The 14,852-nt window shown below is 51.2% G+C and overlaps 1 protein-coding gene across 3 annotated transcripts in view; it reads right to left on the reverse strand.

The window, feature by feature from the left end:
- Positions 1–14,852, reverse strand: part of PDE4C (phosphodiesterase 4C) — a 969,601-nt gene that overhangs the window by 429,391 nt on the left and 525,358 nt on the right. The gene's annotated exons all lie outside the window — the stretch shown is intronic.

Consider the following 14,852-nt stretch of genomic DNA (forward strand, 5'->3'; position numbering starts at 1 on the left):
TGGCTGTGCTCTCTGAAAAGGAGTCAAAATCCAGCTGCAGGACCAGCTTGTGGAGCTGGCTGTGCTCTAGGAGTTCTCGGTTGGCGTGTGTGTCTTCTGTGAGGGGCCCGAGCTGTTCGAGCACGGGATGCAGGAGGGTAATACCTGTGTGGCCTGTAGAATTGCTTCCTGGTATCCCTGCAGGCTACAGAGGGGGTATCTGAGATGACAGTTGACAGCTGATGCAGGGTCTTATGGTGGTCTTTTAACTGAGCCACTGTGTCCTGGATCTTGTTCCTGAACAGGTTTTCTCCTGTACAGGGGAGATCTGCTAGTTTGTCCTGCACCTCCGGGTGTAGGTCTGAGGCCTTGAGCCAGGCCCAACGTCTAGCACTAATGCCCGCTGCCGAAACTCTGGATGCTGTTTCAAAAGAGTCGTAAGCAGCTCTGACCTCATGTTTACCTGCTTCCAATCCTTTTTGCAAGATGGAGGACAAGGTCTCTTGATGTTGCTATGATAGGGTCTCTGCGAATTCCTGGACTTGCTTCCAGAGATTCCTATTATATTAGGTCATGTATAATTGGTACGCTACTATGCACGCTATTAACATGGACCCTTGAAAGACTCTGTGCCCCAATGCATCCGTGTTCTGTTCCTTGCCAGGAGGAGCAGAGGAGTGTGGACGGGATCTTTTAGCCTTCTTTTGGGATGATTTCACCACTACTGAATGGTGGGGCAATTGGCTTTTTTGAAATCCCCGCTTGTTGGACCAGGTATGTAGCATCTGTCTTTCTGTTGACTGGAGGTACAGTACCCGGATTGTCCCACAGGTGGTGCAAGAGGTCAAGCATAACTTCGTGCACTCGTATCGCCATTACCTCTTTTGGAGCATCTACGAATTGTAAGACCTCCAATATTTTGTGGCGAGCGTCTTCCTCCGTTACCAGTGGAAATAGGATGGTTTCAGACATCTCTTTAACAAAGCTGGCAAAGGAGAGGTCTTCCGGAGGAGAACGACGCCTTTCTTCCGTGTGTGAAGGCTCTGAGAGCAATTCATCGGAAGCTTGTGAGGAATGGTCAGAGGATGCATACTCTCATGGATCATAGGGAGTTTCTCAGTTTCCCGTTGGGCTTCCTGAGGAAGGAAGGATGCCAGAGCCGAAAGGGCGGGAAGGCATCGATGGAGGCTGCATCAAGGGTTACTAAGGTAGATGAGGTGAGCTTAGGCACAGACAGTCCCGATGGCCCTGGAATGGGTTCCGGCATCGGTGGGCCCCTTGCAGGGATCAGGCCAGAAGTCGCCTCCTCTTCCGAGGAACCCAGAATGGGAATCAGGATCTGTGGAGGCCTCGATGGTCGACTCAGTGCCAGCGTGTCCGATGGCATAGGTTGAGTCGGCAGGGCACCGATAAGGGTGTCCAAATGCTCGAGGAGTGGTGCGAACATTGAGGGCATTGGTTCCAGTGCCGGTACGGGGGCCAGCGCCGGTGGCAACTGGAAGCCCCAAAGGGCATTCAGCACTGCCTGCTGGACCAGTCTGTCCAATTCCTCCCTGAAGGCTGGTGTGGACAACACTGCGCCTGGGGTAGGAGGCAGGCTAGGCATTACTGGAGCCTCCACAGGAGTCTGTGGAGACTCAGAACCCGGCACCGATATCGGTGGGGAACGCCTCGGAGTCCCGGGTCCAGAGGAGGATGGGGGCTTCTCTCCCCAGGCCCTCTTCGCAGGCAGCTCAGTGGAAGTCGATGCCGCTGCGGTATCTGTGGCAGCACCGGGCGGGGATGCACGTCGGTACCGGTGGCGATGTTTCCCCATGATGCTCGGTCCGGTCCTTCTCTGGCACCAAGGACGATGACATAGATGTCTTTCAATGAGTCAGGGATGGATGGTCACCCACTCCACTGTGTTCCTGGTGGGGCGTCTCTGAAGTAGATGGACCCTCTCTGGTCGGTGCACCTTGTACTGGAGTCGATGGAGCAGAGCGTTTGGAAGCAAACAAATGCTCCATCTTTTCCAGTCGAGCGCACCAGCCTTTGGGGGTCATTTGTGTGCAACTGAGGCAGCGACAGATGTCGTGCAAAGGCCCTAGGCACAAAACACAAGCATTGTGCGGGTCCGTTATGGACATAATCCTCGGACACTCGGGGCATTTTCTAAACCCGGTCACCATGCCGAAAAAAAGTGGCACGCGGTCCGTGACCGTCGGGCACAGAGAGGTATGCCCCCGGGAGCCGACCGCAAATCACGGGGAATACACTTACCAAGCGTCGGAGGGAACAGAGAGCGATGTGGGTCCCCAGTGAGGGTGAAATAATGAAGATGGACTTCTAATTTTTTTCCATAAGGAAAAGTGTGAGGAAAATTCTCACAGAGCTCCTAAACCGCGAGGCAACTGCTGCGTGGAAAAAAAGAGACTGAAGAGGGACCCCCGTGTGGCCAAAGGGTTAGTGGCATGCTGGGCATGCTCAGTGAGCCAGTCAAAGTTCTAGAAACTTTGACAAAAGTATTCTGTGACAGGGCTCCATCTGATGATGTCACCCATCTGTGAGGACTACCATCCTACTTGTCCTGGGAGAAAAACTATATCACGAATAACCCTCAAACTATTACCTTTCCACCCAGAATCGCTACACCTCCCCCTTCATACAGCTTACGGCTCCCCCATCCAAAGCGAACAGAGTCCCCCATATCCTCTCCCTCAGTCACCCCAACTTACATATATAAAGGGTTAAGAATCTCACTCTCAGCTTATGCAGACAAATTTTGAATATAAGGTACCAAAATCGCAAGAAAGGCTTTCCTATGTGCAAAATCATAACGCCTTATTAACGCCTTGCGTCTCCACTAGGTGTCTCTAGTCTAGGGACAAACTTACAGCATCTTCCCCAGAGTTTGTCTGGAACTGAATATCCCTTAGGCAAAATAGGGGGCTAATTTAGGAGAGAAGAGGGCAAATGTAGTTTGCTTTCAGTAGGGAAGGATGTGTGTCATGTGTGCTCTCTGGATTAGTCCCCAGTCTGACATAGGAGAAGAGAGGCAGATACCTAGCCAGTTCCTGTAATAGGGCTGGAAGGATGAAGGATATTTAAGAAGCTTTTTACAGTTTTTTCTGGTTTTCTTCATTTTTGACCTGGACCATTCTGAATACCCTGCTCAGGGTGGTTAGGAGGGTCTGTACACCTTTTCGACCTGCATAAGAGGAGGTTGCAGCACCCCTTGTGAGAAGAGATCTTGGTTCAAGTTGTTTCAAGTTGTATTTTTCCACCACTGGGGAAAGGGAGATTTTTTCTGCCCTCTTCTTTTCTCCTGAGCTGGAGACTTTTGGAAACTGTTTCCAACATGGGCCTTTCCTCCTGGAGGCCAGCTTCTGTCTTTTAAAAAGGAATCATCAAGGGGGAAACATCAGGAGACTCCCAACTGGAGTTTCCACCCCAGGACACAGTTTGGGATTCAACATGGACTTCAGGTACTATGGGAAGGGATCCGGTCATTGTTAGGATTCCCCAGCTACTACGGTATAATCATCTTTCCTTACCAAGGAGGATACCCATGTTCCAAGCCCCTGCCTGGAGGGACATTTCCAGAGAATTAGAGAGCATTCAGATTACATCTCATATAAATCTGAGAACACTGGAAGTACCTGGACACTTTATGTGTTGCATCTATTCAGGGCCGGTGCAAGGGTACTAGGCACCCTAGATGAACCTTCTGCCTTGCGCCTGCCCCCTCTCTGCCCCCTTGTCCTCCTGGTCCAGGCCCCGGCTCCAACCTCATTCACTCAGACAATCCCCCTCTTTTTCACACACTTAGGTTCCTTGTCTCATTCACACATGCACCTTTACACAGGCTCCCTTCCTCTCTCTAACACCATTGCTCTCTCGTACACAAACAATCCCTCTCACTCACTCACTCACACACACACACACACAGAGGTGCCACGCGTGGCCTGCCAAGACTCTGCTTCTCTCGGCTGTGAATGGGATGGGCTCTGCTTGCTGCCCCACATGGCTGCACGTTGCTGCCCCCTAATGGCTGGTGCCCTAGGTCAGGGGTCCCCAACCACCGGTCCGCGGACCGGGACCGGGCCGTTGGGGGTTTTTTGCCGGTCCGTGGCGCTGCTCTCCCCGGCTACTGTTCATTGGCTGCCGCTGCTGCGGGGAGGCGGGGCAAGTCTGGAGACCCGCCTCCTCCAATCCCAAAAGGGAGGAGGCAGGGCCCGAAAAGCAAGAAGATCAGCAGGGCCGTAGTGGAGCTCACGTCACCACGGCCCGAAGAAAACAGTTGCATCTAAACGTGCAGGTGCCGGAAGAAAAATGTTGCCGGAGCCGCACGGGCAGGAAGGAGGAGGAGCATCAGCCACGTGCAGAAGAGGAGCAGCGCGGCCCGAGAAGACCAGGGCCACCGCAGAGCCCATCCTGCAGCGGCCCGTGAAGAGGAGGCCCAGAGGTGAGAGAGAGGCTGAGGGCCTGTAGAGTGTGTATGTGTGCGTGTATGAGATAGACTGTGTGTGTGTATGAGATAGACTGTGTGTGGGAGTGAAGACCTGAATGTTTGCAGAGACAGCATGTGAGAGCCTCTGTGTGTGTGAGAGAGACAGCATGTGACAGTGAGAGCCTGTGTGTGTGTGTGTGTGTGTTGTGTGTGAGTGTGAGAGAGAGAGAAAGCATGTGAGAATGAGAACCTGACTGTGTGTTTGAGGGAAGAAGACAGATGGAGAGAAAAGAAATAGAAAAAAAGGCAATATAAAAGGAATTGGCAAAAAAATAAGAAAGGGAAGGTGGGGAAAAAAGCCTGTGACCAACCGATTAGAAAACTAAGATAAGACAGCAGATGTAAAAAAAAAAAAAAATTACTTTTTACTGATTGGCACATGTAATCTTTGGGAATGTGCAAGAGTAGCACTTTCTCTATGCAGATCTCACGATGTATGAGATCAGCATGGAGGAACTGGAAGCCCATGGGGCCTGCACTTGAACTGGTTGAATTGGTTACAGCTGGAAACCGCCAGTGCCCTCAACCAAGAAACGTCGACACCCGGTAGGATGGGTATTCTAGTTGGAGGAAAGCGTGGCTTAACCGTGAATCACTCGCTGTCGGTGATGTCACTCGAGAATTCCATGAATAACGGCAGCCATGGGTGGGATGCTGAGTCCATCTGTCTACACTAAGGAAAAAGAAATTATTAGGTAAGTAATTTCTCCATTTCCTAGTATGTAACAGATGGACTCAGGACCAATGGGATGTATAAAAGCTACTCCCGTACCGAGTGGGAGGCCTACCGTGACCCACTTAGTACTGCCGTTGCAAATGCTGTGTTCTCTCGAGCCTGAACATCCAGGTGGTAAAACCTGGAGAAGGTGTAGATGGAGGACCATGTCACCGCCCGACAGATCTCGGCGGGTGACAGCATCTTGGTTTCCGCCCAAGACACTGCCTGGGCTCTAGTGGAATGGGCCTCAACTTGTAAAGGCGGTGGCTTGCCTGCTTCTACATAGGCCGCCTTGATGACTTCTTTGATCCAGCGGGCTATGGTTGCTTGCGAGGCCGCTTCCCTTGCTTCTTCCCGCTGTGAAGAACGAATGGATGGTCCATCTTTCATACGGATTCCGACCTTTCCAGGTATCGGACTAGGAGTCTGCCAATGTTGAGATGGCGTAGACTGTGAGACTCTTCCACATTCTTATGCTCATCTGGCGATGGTAGCGAGATGGTTTGGTTGAGATGGAAGTGAGACACCACTTTGGGGAGGAACGATGGAACTGTGCATAACTGGATGGTTCCTGGGGTGAGTCTGCGGAATGGTTCCCGGCAGGACAGTGCTTGTAGCTCGGAGATACGGCGGGCTGAACAGACTGCCACCAGGAAGGCTGTCTTCAATGTTAATAGTGGGAGAGAGACAGGCCGCAAAGATGTCTGAAAGAGGCTCCTGCTAAGAAATCCTGGACCAGGTTGAGGTTCCAAAGAGGCACCGGCCACTTTAGGGGTGGTCGAATCTGCTTGATTCCTTTCAGAAAGCGGGAGACATCCGGGTGAGAGGCTATGCTGCCGCTCTCGCTCTTGGTTCCGAAGCATGACAATGCGGCCACCTGTACCTTGATGGAGTTGAGAAACAATCCCTTCTGTAGCCCATTCTGCAGGAATTCCAAAACCGCCGGAATTTTGACTGAGCGTGGGACAATGTTGCGGTCCTCGCACCAGGCTTCAAATACTCTCCAAATCCTTATGTATGTTAGGAATGTGGAGAACTTGCGTGCTGGGAGTAGGGCAGGGGTGGGCAAGTCCGGTCCTCGAGGGCTGCCAACCAGTTGGGTTTTCAGGATACCCCTAATGAATATGCATGAAATAGATTTGCATACAACTGAGGCAGTGTGTATGCAGGTCTCTCTCATGCATATTCATTAAGGATATCCTGAAAACCCGACTGGTTTGCAGCCCTCGAGGACCGGAATTGCCCACCCCTGGAGTAGGGTGTCAATTACTGCCCCCGAGTATCCGCTCTTCCTCAGGCGAGTCCTCTCAATGGCCAGACCGTAAGAAAGAATCGAGCTGGATCCTCGTGGAGGATCGGTCCTTGTTGGAGCAGGTCTCTGTGTGGAGGTAGAGGGAGGGGGGCTCCCTGTCAGCAGTCTTCCCATGTCTGCATACCACGGTCTTCTTGGCCAGTCTGGGGCCACTAGAAGTGCTGGTCCCCTGTGGTGTTCTATCTTGTGGATGATCGAGCCCAATAGGGGCCACGGCAGGAAGGCGTATAACAGAGTCTCCTGTGATCAGGTCTGTACCAGGTTATCGATTCCCTGGGACTGAGGTTCCCTTTCTGTGGCTGAAGAAGCTGGGCACTTGGGCGTTGGACTGGCTTGCCAGGAGGTCCATGGTTGGTGTTCCCCAACGGTTTACTATCAATTGGAATGCTTTGGTCGACAGCCTCCATTCTCCTGGGTCTAGACTTTCTCTGCTGAGGTAATCCGCAGCGACGTTGTATCTCCCGGCGATGTGGATGGCCGAGATCTCTTGAAGGTTCGCTTCCGCCTATGACATTAGGGGGGGTCTATTTCCAGAGACACCTGTTGGCTTCTGGTTCCTCCCTGGCAGTTGATTAGGCCACTGTTGTGGCGTTGTCTGATATTACTCTGCCTGACTTGTCTCTTAGTCTGTGACCAAACCGTGGGCAGGCTAGTCTGACTGCCCGGGCCTCTAGGCGATTGATGTTCCACCCTGACTCTTCTTTGTTCCATTGTCCCTGAGCGGTCAGCTCCTGGCAGTGTGCTCCCCATTCCCGTAGGCTGGCGTCCATGGTGAGCAGGATCCAGGATGGTGAGGATAGTCTCGATCCCTGGCTCAGATGGTCTTCTTGTAGCCACCATTGTAGTTGGGTCCGAACTTTGTCCGAGAGCTGAAGGCATACTGTGTAGTTCTGGGACAGTGGATTCCATCGTGATGGTAGCGAGTGCTGTAGGGGTCTCATATGAGCTCTTGCCCATGGCACTACTTCCAGTGTGGATGCCATGAGGCCGAGGATCTGTAGGTAGTCCCATGCTGTGGGGTGAAGCTCGCTCAACAGGGTTCGCAACTGGGTCATCAATTTCAATCTCCTTGTCGGTTTTAGGGTGACCTTGTCTTGTTTGGTGTCGAACCAGACTCCCAAGTATTCTAAAGATTGGGAGGGCTGCAGACAGCTCTTGCTTGTGTTGACCACCCACCCAAGGCTCTCCAGTAGAGTTTTGACTCTGTCGGTCGCCTGGTGGCTCTCCTCTGGGGATTTCATCCTGATCAGCCAATCGTCTAGATAAGGGTGTATGCAGATTCCTTCCTTCCTCAGTGTTGCTGCCACCACCACTATGATCTTGGTGAACGTACAGGGTGCTGTGGCTAACCCGAATGGTAGTGCCCGGAACTGGTAGTGACGGTCCAGGATCGTGAAGCATAGGAAACGCTGATGCTTTTGATGGATCGGAATGTGTAGGTAGACTTCCAACAGATCCAGGGATGTAAGGAACTCTCCCAGTTGAATCGCCTTTATTACCGAGCGTAGGGTTTCCATGCGGAAGCGAGGAGTCTTCAGGTGACGGTTGACCAACTTGAGGTCCAGGATGGGCCTGAACCTTCCCTCTTTCTTGGGAACGATAAAATAGATGGAATAATGTCCAGTATTCATTTGTTGTGGAGGCACCGGTGTTATAGCCTCTAAGGCTAGTAATCTGGTCAGTGTAGCTTCCACTGCCATCCTCTTGGAAGGGTCGTGGCAGGGGGATTCCACAAACCTGTCCAGGGGAGGTGATGGAAAATCCAGGTAATATCCCTCTCAAATGATGTCTAGGACCCACTTGTCCGAAGTTATCGCGACCCATCTTTGGTAGAATATGGCTTCCTTTGGATGGGTTGGCTGATTTTCATTGTGGGGTGCGGCTGGGGTTCCCTTTTGTTGTGCTTGTTCCGAAAGGACTGGCTTTGGCCTGCGGGGCGGGCCGCTTGATATGTGCTTCTATATGGGTTGAAGCGCTGTGAACCTCTGCCCCTGGAAGTTCGGGGGAAGAGTCGCTGGTTTCTCTTATTCCTGTCCTTCGGTAGCCGCGGCAGTGGGGACTCGCCCCATTTGTTGGCTAATTTCTCTAGTTCACTTCTGAACAGGAGAGTTCCCTTGAAGGGCAACCTTGTGAGTCTCGTTTTGGAAGATGCATCGGCCGACCAGTTTTGGAGCCAGAGTTGTCTTCTAGCTGCCATGGTGGATGACACTCCTCTAGCTGCGGTGTGCACCAGATCAGAAGCTGCATCCACGAGGAATGATACTGCTGGTTCCAGGGCTTCCCCAGGAGTGTTGTTCCTGGTCGGTGATAAGCAGGCACGTGTCACCACAGCACAGCAGGCCACGATCTGGAGTCATAGCTGAGACGTCAAAGGACTGTTTGAGGATAGATTCCAGATGTCTGTCTTGAGCATCCTTGAGTGCTGCTCCTCCCTCCACCGGGATAGTAGTGTGCTTCGAGACCGCGCAGATCATGGCATCCACTCTCGAACATGCCAGGAGATCTTTGGCGGCTGGGTCCAGAGGGTATATGGTTGCCAGAGCACGCCCCCCTTTGAACGTATTTTCCGGGGCATCCCATTCCAGGTCAATTAGTTGCTAGATGGCTTGTAATAGTGGGAAATGACGGGAGGTCTGATGGAGTCCCTCTAGTAGGGGGTTCGTTTTAGGTTCCCCTAAGGCACTTGTGCCCGGGATAGCAAGCGATTTTAAGCTATGTGTGACCAGGTCTGGAAGCTTGTCCTTGGTGAAGAAGCGTCTCATGGTTCGTGTGGCTCTGTCCCCGGAGGGAGTTCCCCTTCCTCCAGGGGTTCTGAATCCTCATCCGAGTTGTCCGTGTTCCCGAAGGTGGGGCTTGTGGATGGTGGGATCACCTCCCTGGGCATAGAGGGTCCCGGGACATTGAGGTCCTATAGCGGAGCTTGTGGCCATATTATAGGAGGCCCCGGTTGCATGTGGACGAAGGTATGCAGACCTTTGAAGAATTCCACCCAGGAGATAGATGCTGGGTTTAGACTAAGGGGCGCCGTGTCTCTGGGGAGCCCCGTTTGAGGGGGGGGGGTCCCACTGTGCAATGCTAGGTCCGGCGTACTGTTCGAGAGGCTGGAATCCAGTACCGGCTGGGGAGGGCCATGAGTTGGATCCCCTAGGGCCTCTTCGCACTGTATACACAGGGCCGTGGCCTCCTCATGCTGTGCAGCTCTAATGTGGCATGCTGGGCAAAGGCCCTGAGCCTTGAGTTTCTTTTCCGGTGGTGCCATGGCTTGTGCGCGTAAAATACAGTTGTGCGCATAGGTTTGGTGCGCACTGTTGTGCGCACAGATCGAGTTGTGCGCCCGGCACAGTAAGCACTTGGCTGCACGCGATGTTGTGCGCACAAGGTATTTGAGTGTGCGGCTCATCTCCGTGCGCACAGATCTGGGCGGCGAACAGATCAAAATGGTGACGGCGACCACCTCGGAGGGTCTCCACGTGGAAGGACCCTCGGATCTAACTGGGGTCTAGCCCTGATAGGGCAGATCAACCTGGTGGCACTGGTCCCAGCTGGTGACCTGTGCGACTCCTCGAGCTTTGGGGACCAGAGACTTTTAATTAGATTTCTACCTTACCTTGCCTCGGCACTTCCCGGTCTCGTTCCAGGCGCTCTCCAGCTGCGGGGGGAGAGAGAAAATACCTTCACCGCCGCGCTCAAGATTGCACCTGCTGCCTCTCAGCCTCACTCGATGTCGGGGGCTAGGTCCCCGGCGAGGGTCGGCCGCCGGACAGAAGCTTACTTCCGAGGGATCGCGGAAATCACCTCGGGAATTCTCAACTGGGGGAGGGACCCGATGGGTGCCCCCGCAGGAGAGCGGGGCTCGTCTGTAGAGGTAAGATTTCTTCTTATTCTTTTGGTTTTCTTTGGTGAAATTACTCGTGCAATCGTGCATAGAGTCCCTAACTGCTATGGAGACGGAAAATACTGAAGAGCTACACTTCCTCCAGGGGTATATGTACTGGGGCTGACGTCAAATTGAAATCTGATCCGTCTCCAAATGCTATCAGGAGTACACTATACCCATTGGTCCTGAGTCCATCTGCTACACGCTAGGAAATAAGGAGATTAGCACCTCCATAACGCGCGTCCAACGAAGATTGAAACTAATAGCGCTCATCACATCCCCCCTAATTCTTCCCATCACTTCCTATGTTTCTCACTCTCTGCGGAGTTGCTCTTTGAATCCATAGAGTACCACTCCATCTCTCCAGCCTGCAATTACAATTCTCTACATCCCTTAGCATTACAATGTTTCAGCATCACCTTTCCTAACCTGTATCCACTACCCATGTAACCCAAAAGAATACCAAATCCTGCACAATACTACATCATACTTCTCAAAATAATCTATAGTGTAATGGCAGAGAGGAATAAGCAGACACTAACACAGCAAGCCATGGCAAAAATCCAGTAAACTCTTTGAAGTACATCATATCCATGTAGTCTTGCCTCTCACTGCATTCTGAAACAGGCCTAACATCAGTTTTGCTGTCTCACAGAGGCCTTCTTTTCCAGTGCTGAAACAAAGTCCCAGACTTCTTTAGGGGAACCAAATCACAAAGATTTTTCATTAAAGAAAGTCCACACCTTTGCATGACAGAGTGGGGAGCACCAAACATTCATAACATGCAACTGAGAACAAGAGGCTGTAAATTTGCATCAGGAGTAATCCTGTGTTATGTGTGCCATCCACAGCAGACCCGCGGCACGGCCCCCTCACCTTTCTACAGTGATTCCAACTCCTGGTTCCTCCTCACTGGCGGCAGTAGGCCGTCAGCTCCGTCCTCAGGCCTCCCCCGGTGTCTCTGGCCCTGCTGCGGTCCCAGGCGTTCCGGTCCAGCTACTACGTCCTTTGCTTCTCATTGGGCCTCTCTGCATGGCCCGCATAGAGACGCTGCTACTCAGCGCCACACCCCTCCCTAGGCACGCATGCATCACTGATGTTTAAGTAGGGACCGCAGCGGGAACCTAGCCGCAGCCCCGGATGACGTCATCAATGCAGCTTCAGTATTTAAAGCACAGGCTCTGCTTCCTAGCTTTGCCTTTGCAACAGGTCTCCTCACTGGTCAAGTACTCGTTGCCTCCTAGAGATTCATCTCACTCCTGCATTCCTGTTCCTCGTTTGTTCCTGGGTCCTGTCTCCTTGTTCTTGTCTTACTCCATTCCTTGGATTGCCTACAAGGACTTCGACTTTGCTTCGCCTGACCACACCATTGATTCTCTCCAAGCCCGAACCTCTGCTTCGCCTGACTACGCCATTGATTCTCTCCAAGCTCTGCTTCGCCTGACTACGCTACTGCCTATCTCCAGACCCAGACCTCTGCTTCGCCTGACTACGCTACTGCCTATCTCCAGACCCAGACCTCTGCTTCGCCTGACTACGCTACTGCCTATCTCCAGACCCAGACCTCTGCTTCGCCTGACTACGCTACTGCCTATCTCCAGACCCAGACCTCTGCTTCGCCTGACTACGCTACTGCCTATCTTCAGACCCAGACCTCTGCTTCGCCTGACTACGCTACTGCCTATCTTCAGACCCAGACCTCTGCTTCGCCTGATTATGCTACTGCCTATCTCCAGACTCAGACCTCTGCTTCACCTGACTACGCTACTACCTATCTCCAGACCCAGACCTCCGCATTTTTTGACTACTCTTGACTATCTCCGTGATCAGACCTCAGCCTTGCTTGCCACTGCCTCCGGATTACCACCAGCCCTGACTCAAGCCTGTTCCTCGACACCTCTCCAGCTTACCACCTGGACTTGGTCTATTCAGGCTTCAGCCTGCTCTTGCTCGGGTGCCCCCTGTCTGCCTCCGTTCCTTTGGTGCTCGAGTCTCCAGGCCACTACCTTGTCCAGACTAAGACTGTACACCTGCTGTCTCTGGGCTGAACCGATCTCTACATCGACTACATACAGAGGCCCACCTAAGTCCAGCCGGCCCCTGCACCCAAAGGATCAACCCACGGGGAACGAGGGCTGGTATTAGTGAAGCTCCAGTGGCCTCTGTCCATCAGCCCACTCTGCCTGCCGTCGGTGGTCAATCCCACCTCGGCCCAAGGGTCCACCTCCAGCACAACATCCTGAAAAGCAAGTACCTTGGTGTTTTCATATTACAGGTGTCTGTCCTTCCTCAAAGTTTGTAGCGCTGCTGTCTTATGTGTGAAATTGAGACGTCGGATTATTACTAGTGGTGGTCTACCACCAGCTGCAAGGTATAGGTCCAAATGGTGCGCTCTTTCAACTCACAGCTGTCCTTGTTATTGATTCGAGCCCAGCTCTCAGGAGCCATTTTTCCCAAGAAGCCTCTCAATTTTGCTTTCTTCAAAGATTTGGGAATACCAACAAAGCACAAATTGTTTCTCCTCGAAGAATTCTCAAGGTCCTCCATTTTGTCTTCATATTTGGTCATCAGCTCTTTCAACTTCATCCTCTTAGTGCTGTGCATCTGCAGCCCATCTTGCAAATTGGAGACTTTATTCAGCCTCTGTTACCCAGTGCCCGATAGCTGTCATCGCCGAGGTAACCTCTTTCAACTTATCATATATCTTGTCTATTTTGAATAATTTCAACTCTAATGCAGTAACAGAAGCCATTGAAAGCTCTGAAACTGCTGCCTCAGTGAGCAGCCCACCTTGGGCTCCACTATACACTCCATCATTTTAGAGTCCAGGGCCTTCCCTTTCTCCTTAACTTTCATTACCGCTCTGGTAGCCATAGACATACTGGAAAAACTAGCCACTGAATTAGGGTATTTCACCAATGCTCAAAAACGCAGTTGGGAAGACAATGAATGTAGGTGAATAGAATGAAGTCATATCTAGAGCAGAGAGAATCATGTCCTGCCCTGCTCACTACATCAATGATCCCTTTCTATCTTCTTTAATGTGTGGAATGCATTTAGTCTGGGCATCCAAAATGGTGTTTTTAAACAGTGTCCATGCCGCATGCAAACTTTTAACCTTTGCAACTCCTTCTTTTAATTTTTTGCTAACTTCATTTTATTATAGTCTCCCTTTTTTAAAGTAAAATACTACTGTTGTTGTTTTCCATAATGTTCTCTCTTCAGTAATTATGTTAAATTTGATTATGTTGCGATCACTATTGCCAAGCAGCCCCACCATCATTATCTCTTGCACCAGATTCTCCATCACATGAATATAAGGAATATGATAAAGGTAACATTTAACGTTAGCAATGATCCAAATCCCTGCTGCCTGGTGCGCAGATCTGTGTAATACTGGATTTCTGCCTCACAGACAAACACGGAAAGGCAACCAGAAGTTCATTCTAGGCCAGATATACCAAGCATTTTTCTACAAACACAAAATGGGAAAACCCATTAAGGTACAAATCAGGAAACCCACCAGCATTACATTGTGTAACACAATCCTATTGCACACTTCATGCAAGCAAGAGAAGCAATGTGTCTAAAAAGGGGGAAAAATATCCCTACCCTAGCTCCTAAACATTTCAGGTCAATATTGCATGGATGCATGGGCTGCAATAAAACGAGAAGACTTATTAGAAACCCTCATTATATTCCCTAGACTCTCATGATGCTGAAGAGATTCCAGCAAACAGAGGAAAAAAAAAAGACAGAAAAGCATTCGAGAATCCAGCAAAATGCCAGATAGTGGGGTGGAGAGGAGTGGTGAACAATGAACACATAGCAAGTATCTGTCATATCTGCCTTTGCTAAGAACCACCATATGTCCCTATTAACGTACCACACAGTACCCACTGATATCTCTCAGTAACAGGCTAGTTTATTCTGCTGGAGGATACTGGAGGGATGCAGAATTTAAAATATCTTAGTTTTGGGAATGCCCTCTTGCATTCAGGATGTTACCAACAGGAAAACTTAAAAAAACCAAAACCTCTAAAAGCATACATGCAGCTACCGCAGGGATGAAGGGCCAACCTCAAATCGCTGGAGCTGAACACTAGAGCAGGGCTCTGCTATGTTAAAATTTAAAAACACAGCCATGTGGGTATGTAAGGAAATAGGCAAATTCAAGGACCTACCAGATGCACGAGTGCCGACGAATTGGGTGGCTTCTGAATGATGTCATTTTCCCCCAAATGCTGGGAGCCTGCATGGCGGGCAGAGGGCTCAAGAAAGAGTCCCCAGGGTGCAGCATCCTCACCGCATTGTCCGGCGGCAGGATCTGTTTCAAAAGAAAGTAGACTGCTCTCCTCTTTAAGAGGATTCCTTGGTCAGGCATGGGAAGCAGGGCACAGGTCCATCGATTTACCCATCATGACCGACTGGCTCACCCGATAAGCTTCCTGCGGTGCCCCTTGCTAGTGGGACG

Source organism: Rhinatrema bivittatum, chromosome 8, assembly GCF_901001135.1.
Source record: "Rhinatrema bivittatum chromosome 8, aRhiBiv1.1, whole genome shotgun sequence".
Taxonomy (NCBI): Eukaryota; Metazoa; Chordata; class Amphibia; order Gymnophiona; family Rhinatrematidae; genus Rhinatrema; species Rhinatrema bivittatum.